General features: G+C 37.5%; 1 long non-coding RNA gene across 1 annotated transcript in view; it reads right to left on the bottom strand.

Moving 5' to 3' along the window:
- Window positions 1–11773: 11773 nt before the first annotated feature.
- Window positions 11774–14206, bottom strand: part of LOC134736660 (uncharacterized) — a 58656-nt gene continuing 56223 nt past the window's right edge. The window contains exon 3 of the long non-coding RNA XR_010120817.1: window positions 11774–11956. This is a non-coding gene — a long non-coding RNA (uncharacterized lncRNA). The remainder of the gene's footprint in view (window positions 11957–14206) is intronic.

The following is a 14206-nucleotide window of genomic DNA, read 5'->3' as shown; positions in this document are numbered from 1 at the left end:
TTCCTTTTGTATACTAGATTCTTTATGTAATTATGGAATGAATAAATTAAAAAATTAATAATACGAAATCAAAACAATATCATTTTTCTTAATCTCTTCCTGTAAATTTTTCTGTAGAGTATACAGGCTTGACTGTCTCATGTTTTCTGGAGTTATACTAAAAAAATTAACTAAAATTTAGCTTGGTTCTAGAAACCATGAGGGAAAAATAAGACAAAAAGAACAAAGCAAAGGTGCAATCAATGCCCTCAAATAGGTCACAATCCTTTTGAAATTATAATGTTCACAAGAATATAACCAGAAAAGACTAGAAATAAAACATTACATATTTTGTCATAATGTGAGTTCAAGTGTAGAGGGGTCAAATCTAGGATGTCATAACAGATTTATAGTTTCAAATGTCTCTTTTATCATAGAACCACCTCCTTTGCAAGATGATCCTAATATTTTCTAGAATCAGCCTGTCTACTTACAATTTTCTAATTATGTTTAGGAGTCAGGTATCCTGAAGAAACCAAACACCATTTTATGGGCAATAACTCTCTTGACTCTTTAGAATAATCATCACCATTCAGTTTGCATTTTCATGAGACTGCATTATTTATGACATTATAAATGCTTCTTTCTATTCCAAATGGCTCTGAGTTACCTTCATCAATAAATCAATAAATTATCTCTGTACCTCAGAAATCCTCCTCAGGTGTTTGCTAATGGCAAGCCATTTGCCAAGGAGCCAAGAATTCAGAAACTGAGCTTGTCTTGAAGCACATAATTGCTCTCCAAAAGCTTTGAGAAAGTACTAGATTGAGTTCCAAAGCCCCTTCCAGTCCACATTTCTGTGATCAGATAGATGACAGATAGTTATAGGTCAGTAGATACATAGATACCCAGATAAACGTAAACGTGTTTTTAAAATGGCCCAGTTTGTTCTAACAATATTTCTTAACTTGCCATGTCAATAGTCAACATACGAATAATAAAATCTGCTTTCGAAATATTTTAATTCCTTGTAATAACTTCAATGTGTCCGAAGGACCATCCATATTCAAGGCATCTGATATTCAAATAAAGGATATCTTTTATTGAAATTGAGTTATGATTAATAGAGAGATGCTAAGTGAATAGACAGACAAATGGATTAAATCTTATGGGTAAGAGCTTTGCTTCCAGAAGCAGAGAGCCTTTAACTTGAATCTCAATGTTATTACTTGTGAAATATGTTATGTTGGACAAGCTACTTTTTATTTCCAGGCCTTAATATCTCCATCTTTAATGTGGGTGTGATAATGGTATTTACCTCCAAAAAGGGCTACATTAAATGAGATTACACATATTAAGTATTACATAATTCTGGCATATAGTAAGTGCTGAGTAAATGTTAATGCTTTAATCAAAAGTAACAAGTGTTCCAGAAAGCAAATCTTTGTGAAAGTGTACGATGCTCAGGACATGATGATACCCTTTTTCATCCCTGGACAACTGAAGTAAAGTGAAGTAAAACAAGACATGACAAATATATTCACCAGATACAGAATGATCTGGGCTCTCTCTAACATGCTGTCCTATCACTTCCAGTAACTCTAATTTCTATCTATTCCAAAGTACTTAGAGCTCACCTGAAGTATTATTCTGTGACATGCCTTCAGGTCTTTTTACAAGTTTTCTCTGACTAAAATGTGCATCCCTCCCCAACTACCTCCCCATTCTTAACTGGAAAAGTCTTACAAATCTTGCAAGAGCCAGTTCAAGTACTTCCTTTTCTGTGAACCCTGCCACTCACCTAAAAAAGCCAGAATTACTTACTTCCTCTTTTACTCCACCATAGCACTCATAGATGCCTCTACTAATGAAACTCTGTTTCACAGTCTTTTGATGTATCAGTTTCCCCGGCTGGTCTCCGAGCTTGTTGAAGGTAAATACTACATCTTATTTACCTCTGCACTGCTAGCACATAGAATAGAGCTCAGTATCTAGCAAGAGATTAATATTGAACTAATGACTGAATAAAATACAGTATGTTATAAATGACTCATGTGTGAGTCACTATTTCATGTGACAGAAAACCCAAAATGACAATGGTTTAAACAATTTACAAGTGTTTTCTCTGTTATGACGGAAGTCCCGAGTGAGGCACAGTAAAGTCAATACAGAGGTCTTACAGTCATTGTCATCATGACTCAGCCTCCTTCACATGCTCAGTCCCTGGGATGTGGCTCTGGCATTCATGGTGTCAAATGAAAGCTGGTGCTTCAGCCATTATTTCAGTGTCCTATCATATTTCAGCAGCGAAATGGAAAACTGGGATAAAAAGGTCATCTTAGGACAACATCTTCGAAGTACAATAGTCCCCCCTTATTCACAGGAGTATGTTTGAAAACCCCTGTTGGATACCTGAAACCATAGTAGTACTGAATTCTACATACTCTGTATTTGGAGTTCAAGTGCATTTGCCTCTACATACATTTTGATGAAGTTTAATTTATAAATTAGGTACAGTAAGAGATAAAACAATAATAAAATAGAACAATTATAACAATAATGTATTATACTAAAACTTATGTGAATGCGATCTTTCTTTCTCAAACTATCTTAATATTTTTGGACCACAGTTGACCACAAGTAACTGAAATAGGAAAGTGAAACCACAGGTAAGGACACACTACTGAACTACACAGCACTTCAGCTTATTGGTTAGAGCTTTGTCACATGACCACATGTCCTAAGTTGTTTATCAATAGCAAGAGGTAATCAGGCATTTTCAATCCAGATTCTATCACCAAAGAAGAATTAGTGAATCCATATTAGGAGCATTGAGCAGTAAAGAGGTAATTAGAGACCAACTCAATCAGTTCTGTTCACATTATTTTATGGTAACAGAGCTTGGACCCAGAGATCTTTAAGATTCCTTGCAAATCTTTCTTGTCTAATATTGTAAAAAAAAAAAAAAAAAAAAAAAAAAATTAAAGCTGCAGATGGTAGAAAACAATTGTGTGCATTTATACTATCACGTACTTATTTTAGTCCCCAAAATATGTATTTTTTAAAAGAATTCCACTATTAAAAGAGCCAAAAAAGGAAAATGGAAAAGAGTGGGATAAACCAATATTTCCTAATAAAATTTAAAAGAAAATCTCTAAAGGCAGCTTTTTAAATGTTAAATGTATGTATCAGCCTATGTCAGCAGCAATAGTTATGGGGAAGTCACCCCCTCATTATCTCCATCAATATGTCCAAACTCCCAAGTGAAAAATAACATTATTTTATATAAATAACTGGGATTTCCTCAATTCTGTACTAAGCATTTTAACATTTTTATTGACCTGTAATATGCTTAAAACAATCTACTTACGAATCAAACACAGCTTTAGAATAAGCCCCCAAACTTTCCTGCAACCCCATTCTCTACCACCACCCTTGATGACAAAAAGCCCATTCTCACAGATGTCCTGGAAACACCATGCATCTAGACTTGAGGAGTAGGAAACTCATAGGCACCACCAAACATCAAGTTTTCAAAATAAAATGAATTTTTGTAGCTGCCAGGTACTAAAGGCATTTAGTAATTTTTAAATCACAATCTGTTACCAATCCAGCCTTGAAAAAGCTCTATCTTCAAATATAAACCGCCAAAAAACCTCAATCTGAGACGTCTCTGTAAAGTTGTAGAAAGCAATCAGCCAAAGGGACACGGCAGTGTGTGCTCTGAGCTAACATTCCATACCTGCTGCTGCCAATTTTCTGCAAAGTGAACTCGTGTGACACTGTTTTTTGTCTTGTTTTAGCTACTTACCTGGTATTGTCATTCCAAAGAAGTCCAGTTAGATTTCAAGGTTCTGTCACATAAACACCTGTCAGAAAATGTTGAGCTGCTTTTTTAAGTTATGTGCCTCATACTGTACTTCCGTCCTTGTAACACTTAAGAATCCAAAATTATTTCATTTTCCATAATTCAGTTTTGACTGGCAGCAACAAAAATATATAGAAATTCTACTGGTTGATCAATAATTTTCTAAGGCAGCAGACAGACTGTAAGAAATTCATTCTTTCTGTGCAGTTGATCACTCACCAACAAGATTACCTAAGTCTCATGTCGTGACCCTGAGAATTGCAAAATGATTATCATTATCTTGCCCTCCAGAAAGAAGAGAGGTTTTAAACTGACCTATTTCACATCTCAGAAATTATTTGGGCCTGAAATTGGGTAAAACATCCTAAGGGCCTGGCAGTCTCCTTTGTGCTTAGACAGCACATAAACCATCAAAAAATTAGGAACAGTTCTGAAATTGAGTCTAATGTAAATACAATAAAAAAGATAAAGGTTATACTTGTTTAATAAATGACAATGGAACCAACTGTCCCTGCTGTCCCTGGGAGAATGCCACCAATGCATTATCCTGGCTTATGAAGAGTAAGTACCTCACTCCATCCTCAGCCAGTATGCTTTCTTTTCTAGCCAAAGGAAAGTGTCATCACTACAACTGTTATAATCCCCCCAAATCTCATAAACCCCTTTCCAGGACATAGTCCTATATAAAATACTACATTCCCCATAGAAAATCATTCACAAGATTCCTATAATCTATTGGATCAAATTTATGATTCCATTCACTCATGCATTTTTTATACTTTGGGGCTTCTGTGTTCAGCACCTAGATAAAAGACAGATTATATCAACTCTACTTTAAACGCATTGCCAAGACCCTCAAAAAAATTACTAAAAGACAAAAACAGCAAAGAAAGAAAAACAGGGAGCTGAAATAAGAATGTTACGTGATCTCAGAAACCAAGACTCTGTCAGAACAACAGCTGATGTTAGAAACTAGAGCTTTAGGGATTAACTGCTTAGGAGAAAAAAAGAAAGTAGGTGTAAGTTCACCAAAGTGTGTGCATGTGTTGGGGGAGGGTACTGAATTTGAGATCCACACCTAGAATTGAACCCCGAAAGGAACCACATCATCAAAAGGAAAGGTAGGCTAGAAAAAAATCCACCTGCATGCAGTAATGGCAACTCACGAGAAAATCTATTAATCTCTGTTAACATGTTGTATGGAAATTAACAGCAACAACCGTCTCCCCTACGAATTAGTAAACACAGTCCTCTCTTCACATGGATGCACAATTGAAATTGACATGACATGTACAATAGAGAAAAATCTGATTCAAAAATTTAATGGGGTACTGAAAAGGTCTTAGAAGGATTCAGAGAGAAAAATCAAAAACCTGTAAGGAACTACAATCAGACTGCAAATTTCACAAGAGCAAAAAATTGTACTGGATAAAGTTAAACAAGTGAAGAAGACTTTATTCTAGACTACTGCAATCAAGGAGACATACCCCATTGCAGTCTGACCTCAACTCCATTGAAATAAAGGGCGTGACACTCTCCCAAGGAGACTAGGAGATAGAGGTGTGGTCTTCCTTGATGATTACATTTGTAAAGGATGACTTCCAGGTTCTTGAGAAAGATATCCTGGATTGTAAAATTAGCAAGAAGCTTTTAAAAAGGATTTACATCTCAAGGAAGCAGGGGAAAAAATTACAACTTGAAGTTTCTCAAAGTAAATGCTTTAAGAAAAAAAGAGCTCAAGAGGTCCCATACCTAGAGTCAGGAAAAAGCCTGCCAAAAAGTTTAGTCAAGCTGAAGGAGCAACATTAAGACCATCTTGGTCAAGAACTGTATATAAAATTGGCAAATATATCTTTATTGTGGGAAATTTAACATCTTTCCATAACTGAAAGATCAAATTGACAAATATTAGAAAGAAAATAAAACATCTAAGCAATACAGGTACCATTTCAATTAGTTTATCATAATCAATAATTAGATAATATACTTTCTTTATAAGTACATACAGAATATTTATAAGTACTGGTCACGTACTAGACCACAAGGCAATTTCAAAGAGTCAGTATTATACAGATTATTTTCTGGTCACAAAGGAATTTTATTAGAAAACAAATATATTTATTATTTTTTAATAACAATATTTTGAGGATCTGTTATTTGCCAAGCCTCTTCTTGGGGTGAAAGGGAGAGGGGAATTTGGTAATGATGCTGAGATTTCTAATTGGTAACTGGATGGATTGGGGTCCATTGACCAAGACTCCTTCATTTTTTTATCAGATAACGTTTTAGTTCTACAGTGTTCTGGTATATGACATTCAGGATATTTCTATTCTGAACGGTCATTCTAGCATTATCTTCCCCAACCCAAATCCTTGAAATGCAAGCTTGTCCCTGTCTTCTACTGCACAAAACAAGTTGAATCTTAATGAAAGCATTCATCCCCCGACCTTGACCCAGCTCCAAGTCAGAAAGAAGTAGAATGCTCTCCACAGGGAAAGGAAAATGAATCAGGATTTGTAATTTTTACGCCTGTATCTGACATTAAAAGTATCTCAATATTCCTTTAATCACTAGCACAAAATGTCTACACCAGTCCAAAAGATTTTCCTTATGCTGACTACCACTGAAGTTCAAATGCACAAATTCTTTCCCCATCCTTCTAGGCTCACAGCTACATTACATTTCCAAATGTCCTTTGAAGTTAGTGTTATTGGACAGGGGTCCTGATCCAGACCCCCAGAAAGGAGTCTCAGATCTCACTCAAAAAAGAATTCGGGGTGAGTCCATGGAGTCTATTAAGAAACTAAAGGAATAAAGAATGGCTACTCCATAGACAGAGCAGCCCTTGGGCTACTGGTTGCCCATTTTTATGGTTATTTCTTGATGATATGCTAAACAAGGGGTGGATTATTCATGCCTCCCCTTTGTAGACCATATAGGGTAACTTCCTGATGTTGCCATGGCATTTGTAAACTGTCATGGCATTGGTAGGAGTGTAACAGTGAGAACGACCAGAGGTCACTCTTGTCAGCATCTTGATTTTGGTGGGTTTTAGCTGGCTTCTTTACTGCAACCTGTTTCATCAGCAAGGTCTTTATGACCTGTATCTTGTGCCAACCTCCAATCTCACCCTGCGACTTAGAATGCCTTAATTATCTGGGAATGCAGCCCAGTAGATCTCAGTCTTATTTTACCCAGCCCTTACTCAAGATGGGATTGCTTTGGTTCAAACACCTCTGACATTTGGTATAGCTACTTGACCAAGTCCTGAACAATGATATGTGTGCAGATGTAATTAAAACTCAGCATGGCCCAAAAACTCTACAAGTTCACTTTCCCTTCTCCATCCACTGGCTGAGTGGAAAGGAACTCAAGAGTCAGTAGAAAACAGCACCACTTTGGAAAGGAGATTGTAAATTTTCTTCCTACAGAAAAATGATAAGTATGTGAGGTGGTAGATATATTAAATAGCTTGATTGAATCATTCCACAACGTATACATATATATCATAACATCACATGGTATCCTATAAATATACATTACTCAATTAAAAATAAAATTAAATTAGACTTTTTAAAAAAGAAAACAGAGCCACACAGTGAGTTCTGTTCTTCCTAAAACTGCTACAAACTGTACTGTCTGTTATACTGCTCAATGTCTTTTACATACCAAATTGGAAATTAAGAGACAAAATCATGTCTCATCTGAAGACTCAGTACATTTCCATTTATCAGACAAATTCTCCTGTTTCCTATTCTTTCACTGCCAGGAAACTTGAAGCTAAATGTAAGGCCCATTTCACACTATTATTTAACTGTTTTAACATTATTTTAAGCTATACTAATAGGTACTTTAAAAATTCTGCCTCAATTTCTGCTGGAATTGGATAAGATAGAAATTATGAGTAAAATAACTGATTCAGGTTATGGCTCTGCTTATGCAGTTCCCCAAACCTGAAAAGTCTCTTTCTTTTTGTTGAATCCTACCCAACCTTCCAGACACAATTCAAATACCATTTCCACGAAGCTATCACCACAAGACTTCAACACATTTTGACCTCTTTCTAATCTATTACAGTACTTTTTATCTGGAAAAAAAAAAAAATGTGTTGTCCATACTAACATTTCCCTATTGCACCTTCTAGATCAAAATAATCATGATCTCACCCCCACATGATAGTAGTTGTACTCTCTGCATTTCATAAGAAATTTAAAAATCCCATAGGCATAAACACTGTACCATTTCCTTCACTGTGTATCCTCACAGCCCATGAAAGAGGAAGCACAAATTCATGCCACACAATTTAGCCAAGTTATAGATCATTTTCCTTCTGTTACATTCTAATTCTCAGATATAGAAGAAAACTTTCTAGAGATATACTGCCAAGCATTATATCATCATGATGTCTCTCTAAGATCCTAGTAAAATGCTGGGTACAAAATAAGTTCTGAAACAGCCAATGGTAATTCACTGGCCCAGAAAGAGTAACTCAGGAATGACTAAAACCAAAGCCTGAGGATTTTAACCTTCTGATCAAGGATCTCTTTCCCACAAACCCTAAAAACTAAAAAATCCTGGCTCATTTTTTTGTCTTTTTTTTTTTTTTTTTTTTTTTTGGTCTCAGAAACTCTTTACCACAGGGAGTTCAAGGTGTAATAAAAGAGAATGTGCTCTGGAGTCCTGGCAGAAAAACCCTTGAGTCTTAGATGTCATCTACATATTGTTTGACATGGTACCTTATCTTATTCAACCTCATCTTCCTCTTCTCTAAGATAGGAATGGCAATTACGAACCTCAAAAGGCTAATATGATGAGCAAATTAGATACTACCTGCAAAGCATGTGGCACAGTGCCTTGCATGCAGAGTCACTCAGTATTTTCCCTCCTTCCCTGCTAGAGTAATCTGTCCCAACATCCACATGCACTCAATGCTCTGAGGCTACCTATCCTGATTTATCATTCTCCACTTGAAATTAGAATTTTAGAGGCTATGAACACTTACAAATTGAAAACTTAAAATATATCAAAACAAATTAAATGATCACCCTTTTTTTAAGTTTTATAAAAATGCTGGAAATTCTGCCTTGAAAGTTACCAAGATGGACCTGGATCAACCGTCTCAGACTCAATTACTTACTGAAGGGAAAACCAAAGGGGAAAAGCCTCTTTCTCATACTTCAAAGCTCTATAGTTTATTTCATGAGAATTTTTTTACCTTCATTCTGATGTCTATCAAACTACAAGAGAATGGCAAATAGCCAAGGGAATAAATCTACTAAAAATTCAGTAGCAGCATGCTAAGACTTATATTGTCAGTTGGCATATGGTGAACTAGCTGCCCACACCATGTGTTCACTAATTCTATGCATGATCTTCCAGAATGGTCTTTTGAAGTTTCTCACCCTGTAAAACAACAACATTTTTTCAATAGATATTGTAGACATTTGTATTCAAAGATACAAATCTTTGGTCTTGACCTACCCTTCTGTTGTTTTATGTTCCATTTTATACTATTGTCCAATCTGTAATTGTTTTACTTTTTAAGTTATTTCAAATGCTCTCAGCCTATATGAAAATACTTCTCTCTGTGTTAAGTGAACTGAATATAGACTTCTAAGGAGCTGGTATATAATCAAAAACCATTGGCCGGGTGCGGTGGCTCACGCCTTTAATCCCAGCACTTTGAGAGGCCAAGGCGAATGGATCACGAGGTCAGGAGTTCGAAACCAGCCTGACCAACATGGTGAAACCCCATCTCTGCTAAAAATACAAAAATTAGCCAGGCATGGTGGCACACGCCTGTAATCCCAGCTACTCAGGAGGCTGAAGCAGGAGAATCGCTTGAACCTAGGAGGCAGAGGTTGCAGTGAGCCAAGATCGTGCCACTGCACTCCAGCATGGGTGACAGAGTGAGACTCCGTCTCAAAAAAAAAAAAAAAAAAATCAAATACTGTGCTTTAAAATATGAAATTACTATTTCAAAATATAAACATATATTACCTGGAAGTATTATTGATGGAATGTAAGAGTTTATAGAAACATTATATTTAAGAGATTATTCTGTGATGCATGATTTAAATCCATTTTTAATGAATTACTCTGAGCCTTTACACATGTAATTACATTCAGTCAAAAGAAATGCATACTAGTATTATTTAAGCACCACCTCCAGCTCCAAGGAGGACTTTGCATTTGAGACAGTATTAGCCACTGCTGATAGTGTGAGAATCCAGAGAGGGCTGCCCAAGAGCAGAGGAAAAGTCTTGATATGACAAATACGACTTGTGTATCCACGTAGTGAGCAGAGATTTTGGCTTCTAAAGGAAAATTAGGAAAAAAAGGAAAGATAGATAGAAAGAAAGGATTAGGGCAAAGATGAAGAAATATGATAACTGGGAAAGGGTAAGTTGGGATTGTGTGCTTTAAAACTTCTACTCTGAAATAAGCTAGGCACAGAAAGACAAACTTCACATGTTCCCACTTGTTTGGGGGAGCTAAAAATTAAAACAATTGAACTCATGGAGATACAGAGTAGAATGATGGTTACCAGGGACTGGGAAGGGTAGTAGGTGGGTGGGGGAGGGGATGAGGATGGTTAATGGTACAAAACTGTAATTATGTAGAATGAACAAGATCTAGTATTTGATAACACAACCGGGTGACTACCCTCAGCAATAACTTATTGTGCATTTAAAAATAACTGGAAGAATATAATTGGATTGTTTATAACAGAAAGAATAGATGCTTGACGTGATGGATACCCTCTTTATGTAGATGTGATTACTATGCAATGTATGCCTGTACTAAAATATCTCATGTATACCATAAATACATATATACCTACTATGTGCCCACAAAAATTTAAAAAGGAAATGTGAAGTTACTTAAACCTTCTCCCCAGTCCACCTCCAACTCCACATCTCCACCTTTTTAAACCCATTGCCAAGGTCATTCACACAGGTGGAGCAATTTCCCAAGCCTCTGCTTGGTACTTGCCTCTATCCCCCCTTAGTCATTTTGCCTCCTCATTCCCATTGCCTCACAAGCAGCCCATGTTTGCTTTAAAATAAATAAATAAATAAAATTTTTTTAAAACTTCCTTATATTTCTCCTATCCAGATTTGGCCTTGACTAGCCCAGTAAAAGACTCAAACTCAGATCCAGCCTGTTGCCAAGGGACCAACCTGTTTACCTAATAGCTATGGATAAGCCTAAGTTAAAAATTAATAGGACTAGGGCATAGGATTTCATGGTAATTCTCTGTATTTTCCATTTAATTATTATATAAACCTAAAAATGCTCTAAAATAATAAAGTCTATTAAAAACATTATTACAACTCAAAGTAGTAGCAACTGTGAAAATACTAACAGATAAGGAAAACCTAATTTGCACAGACCTGGGTTGATCAAAGATTGTTTGCTAGCCATGGTCATTAGCAGTGCCTAACTGGCTGTAAGTATGGAGTCCTAGCATCCTGCAGAATCTAAAGTCAAATAAGATATGATAAAGTACAGCACATTTTGTCTCCTCCCAAGTGACTCATAAACCTTTGCAGTATTTTCACCCACTCCTTAGTTTCCATTTAATATAGAGAGGAGAGAATATAGGGTGCAGGTGAGATGTTTCACCCTCTACTATTAAGACAACTGCCCTCTTACCCAATTCAGAATACTTAGGGGTGACTGACCTAAGATGCCTTTTTAGGTTAGAGATGCACAAAAAAGAGTCTTTAATTCACAATTCATTAAAAGGATTAATTCATCAAAATTTGGACCCATTAATTCATTAAAAAGATTGAATACTACTGTACTCCAAGCACAGTGCTTATTACTAGAGATAGCTCAATGAGTAAGATATGACCTATACCCAAAAAAAGCTCACCCATCTATCACCTATCACCAGAAGTAAGAGACACTCACCATCTTAGTCCATTCAGGTTGCTATAAAAAAAAAAAAAATACCACAGAGTAGATGGCTATAAAAAAACAGAAATTTCTTTCTCACAGTTCTGGAGGCTGGAAGTCTGAGATCAGGGTGCCAGGATGGTGAGGTTTTAGTGAAGGCCCTCTTCCAGGTTGGAAATTGCCAACTTCTCCTTGTATCCTCACCTGGAAGAAAGGATAAGGGGTCTCTCTGAAGTCTCTTTCATAAGGGCACTGATATGGTTTGGATTTATGTCCCTGCCCAAATCTCATGTTAAATTGTAAAAGGGGCCTGGTGGGAGGTGATTGGATCATGGGGGCGGATTTCACCATTGCTTTCTCATGATAATGAGTGAGTTCTCACAAAATCTGATGCTTTAAAAATGTGTGGCACTTTGCCCTTCTCTCTCTCCTGCTGTGACATGGTAAGACATGCTTGCTTCCCTGTCACCTTCCACCACAATTGTAAGTATCCAAAGGCCTCCCAGTCATGCTTCCTGTTAACCCTGTGGAACTGTGAGTCAAACTTCTTTTCTTCCTAAATTACCCAGTCCCAGGTAGTTAAGTTCTTGAAAGCAGTGTGAGAATGGACTAAAACAGAAAATTGGTACCGAGAATGTTGTACTGCTATAAAGATACCTGAAAATGTGGAAGACATTTTGGAACTGGGTAATGGGCAGAAGTTTGAACAGTTTGGAGGGCTCAAAAGAAGACAGGAAGATGTGGGAAATTTTGGAACTTACCAGAGACTTGTTGAATGGTTTTAACCAAAATGCTGATAGTGAGATGGACAATGAAATCTAGGCTGAGGAGGTCTTAGATGGAGATGAGGAACTCACTGGGAACTAAGGTAAAGGTCAGTCTTGCTATGCTTTAGCAAAGAGACTGGAGGTATTATGTCCCTTCTGTAGGGATCTGTGGAACTTTGAACTTGAGAGAGATGATTAGGAAGAAATTTCTGGTGAAAGAAATATCTAAGCAGCAAAGCATTTAAGACATGACCTGGCTACTCCTAACAGCATACAGTCATATGCATTTACAAAGAGATGGTCTGAAATTGGAACTTATGTTTCAAAGAGAAGCAGAACATAAAATATGAAAAATACGCAGTCTGACCATGAGGTAGAAAAGAAAAACGCATTTTCTGGGGACAAATTCAAGCCACTGACTGTAGAAATTTACATAAATAAACAAGAGCCAAATGTTAGTCGCCAAGACAATGGGGAAAATGTCTCCAAGGCATTTCAGAGAGCTTCACGGCAGCCCTTCTCATCACAGGCCAGAGGCCTATGAGGAAAAAAATGGTTTTGTGGGCTCTGCGAAGCCTCAGGACATGGCACCCTGCATCCCAGCAGCTGTAGCTCCAGCCGTGGCTAAAAGAAGCCAAGATACGGTTCAGGCCATTACTTCAAATAATGCAAGCCCCAAGACTTGGTAGTTTCCATGTACCGTTTGGCCTGCACATGTGTAAAAGGCAAGAGTTGAGGTTTGGGAACCTCAGCCTAGATTTCAGAGGATGTATGGAAATACCTGGATTTCCAGGCAGAAGTCTGCCGCAGAGGTGAAGCTGTCATGGAGAACCTCTACTAGGTCAGTGTAGAGGGGAAATGTGAGGTTGGAGCCCCCCCCACAGAGTCTCCACTGGGGCACTCCCTAGTGAAGCTTTGAGAAGCAGGCCAATATCCTCCAGACCCCAGATTCACGACAATTTACACTATGCACCTGGAAAAGCCACAGACACTCAACATCAGCCCATGAAACCAGCTGCAGGGGCTGTACCCTGCAAAACCACAGGGATGGAGTTGCCCAATGTTATAGGAGCCCACCTCTTACATCAGCATGCCCTGGATGTGAGACATGGAGTCAAAGGAGATTATTTTGGAGCTTTAAGGTTTAATGACTGCCCTGCTGGGTTTCAGACTTGCATGGAGCCTGTGACCCCTTAGGTTTTGAGACCAATTTATCTCTTTTGTAACAGAAGCATTTACCCAATGCCTGTACCCCCATTATACCCTGGAAGTAACTAACTTGTTTTCACTTTTACAGGCCCATAGGTGGAAGGGACTTGCCTTGTCTCAAATGAGACTTTGGACTTGGACTTTTGAATTAATTCTGGAATGAGTTAAGACTTTGGGGGATTGTAGGAAAGTCATGATTGATTGTGAAATATGAGAATGACATGAGATTTGGGAGGGGCCAGGGATAGGATGATATGGTTTAGGTTTGTGCCCCTACCCAAATTTTATGTCAAATTGGAAGAAGGGTCTGGTGAGAGGCGACTGCATCATGGGGGCAGATTTCCCCCTTGCTGTTCTCATGATAGTGAGTTCTAACAAGACCCACAAGATCTGATGGCTTAAAAGTGTGTTGCACTTCCCCCTTTGCTGTCTCTCTCTCCTGCTGTACCATGGTAAGACATGCTTGCTTCCCCTTCAC

Source organism: Symphalangus syndactylus, chromosome 5, assembly GCF_028878055.3.
Source record: "Symphalangus syndactylus isolate Jambi chromosome 5, NHGRI_mSymSyn1-v2.1_pri, whole genome shotgun sequence".
Classification (NCBI taxonomy): Eukaryota; Metazoa; Chordata; class Mammalia; order Primates; family Hylobatidae; genus Symphalangus; species Symphalangus syndactylus.
This window is presented reverse-complemented; position numbering and strand designations above follow the sequence as displayed.